Source organism: Penaeus monodon, chromosome 17 (genome assembly GCF_015228065.2).
Source record: "Penaeus monodon isolate SGIC_2016 chromosome 17, NSTDA_Pmon_1, whole genome shotgun sequence".
In the NCBI taxonomy this organism is placed as follows: Eukaryota; Metazoa; Arthropoda; class Malacostraca; order Decapoda; family Penaeidae; genus Penaeus; species Penaeus monodon.
In genome coordinates, this window is record NC_051402.1 from 39,766,430 (window position 1) to 39,768,855 (window position 2,426).

The window sequence follows — 2,426 nt, forward strand, 5'->3', positions numbered from 1 at the left end:
CACACACACACACACACACACACACACAAACACACACTCACACACACTCACACACACACACGCGCGCACACACACACACACACATATATTACGCTACACAACCAACGAAAAAGACGAGAAGTGACGCGTGAAAACATACAGCGCATTAGCACAGAACTTCTCGGGACATTTTGGTTTCCGTTGAACTAAATTTTCACGTAATGATGGTGTTCTTTCACGCCGCATAAATGTATGCTGGGGCTGCTTTGCGACTTCCGTGGGGAGGAGGGGATGGGGGAGGAGAAGGAAGGGTAGAGAGGGGACGAGGAGGATGGGGGAAGGGTGGGGACAGGAGAAGAGATGGGGCGGGGTTAGCACAAAAGGACTCATGATGAGGGGGTAAATATGTTAGATAGAGATGTGGGAGGAGAATGAAAGAGAGAGAGAGAGAGAGAGAGAGAGAGAGAGAGAGAGAGAGAGAGAGAGAGAGAGAGAGAGAGAGAGAGAGAAAGAGAAGGGATTATATGAGAAATTCTACCTGGGGGAAATCAAGCTCCAGCCACAGTACTACTAACCATAACTATAGTAGTTAGTAATGATAATGGTAATAAAACAGGCTAATGTACAGTTTCCGCATAGAGAGGGGGAGAGCGAGGAGGTGGGGAGGGAGGGGAGCAGCGCAAAATATCCCTAGGGACTCATGATGAAGGCGGTAAATGAGGAAATGGGTTGGGAATATGTTATAAGAATATGTTATAAAGGCAATGCAGATCTATAGGCATTTTTGTACGTATCCAGATACGATATATATCCTTCCACAAGCACATATCATACAAACAAACAAATACACACAAATAAATGGAAATACACACATAAACCCACACACACAAGTTTACGCAAACACACACACTGACTACTCACATGAACTTTTAATTCAGAAAAAAATCAACCGGAAGCGAAGTCAATATGTCGGCGATTTTACAAACAAAAGCCAATATCACAAAATGTCTAAAGGCCTGACTCCCTCCGGACTCCGCCATCTTAACGTGATGTGACGTGAACATGACGGCGAGATATTATGTGTGACTTACCGATGGAGGAAGAGCAGGAGGGGAAGAGATAGCAAGGGGAAGGATGAGAGAGAGAGAGAGAGAGAGAGAGAGAGAGAGAGAGAGAGAGAGAGAGAGAGAGAGAGAGAGAGAGAGAGAGAGAGAGAGAGAGAGAGAGAGAGAGAGAGAGAGAGAGAGAGAGAGAGAGAGAGAGAGAGAGGGAGAGAGAGAGTATGAGGACAGAGACAGACAGACACATACACACATATAGATAGAAAGAGAGAGAGAGAGATAAAAAGAGATAAAAAGAGTGAAATACACACACATAGACAGAAAGAGAGAGAGGAATAAAAAGAGAGAAAGAGAGTGAAATACGCACACACACATACACAGGTAACAAAGACCGACCTCGGTCCTCGTGCTCATCCCATCCTCTACAAAGAAAAGAAAGATTCAAAGCCGGCTCTAATTTCCCTCTCCCCAAAAGCCCTCTCTCGGGCGACACATAGCTCAGGTCAGACAAGGTCTTCGCAATCGCCGGGAAAAAAGTTCACAGGCCTACGAGGTCAGCCGCCAAGCCAAACGAAACCCACCTGAAGGGCTCGCAGTCCACAAGCCCCATGTGGAACAATACATCGGTGGAAGAGAGAAGTCCTCCTCCTCCTGATCGACCACAGAACCCGCCCCCGATATCAGCAAGGGGGAGGAGGCCTGGAGATCGACGGCTGCAAATCTTGTGCCATTTCCGCTTTGTGTGATGCGTGGGGGCCTCTCGGAAGTGCTGGCCGGTCCTCGTTTTTGTATGAAACTCGAATTTAGTTTGGAAATAGAAAGAGACAGAGAGAGATAGAGAAATATATGGTAACGATAATAATGAAAATGATGACACTGATAATAATAATGACGCTGATAATAATGGAAAAAACAATAATGATAATAATAGTAATAATAACAGGAATAATAATAATGGTGATAATGATAATAATAATGATAATAATAATAATGATAATAATAATAAAATAATAATAATAACAATTACAATAATAATATGATAATAATAATAATAACAATAATAATAATGATAATGGTAATAGTAGAACTAGTTATACATCTTAATAATCATAATAATATGATCAGAAGAACGGCGATAATAATGATAATACTAATTCCTGGGACCAGGAAAAGCAACGATCTCTCTCCCTCTCGTTAGGCGCCCCCCCCCCCTTCGCCAATGCCTTACGACAAAGGCTTTCTTAACAAATCAATCAAGCAACATAATCAGGCTGACAATTAACGGTTCAGCCTCCTTGCCTCTTCTTATTATGCATAACTTTGATTACCAGTACAAGAAGTTATAATTAACGTAATGCTGTTTCATGCTGCGTGTGGAAAGCATGG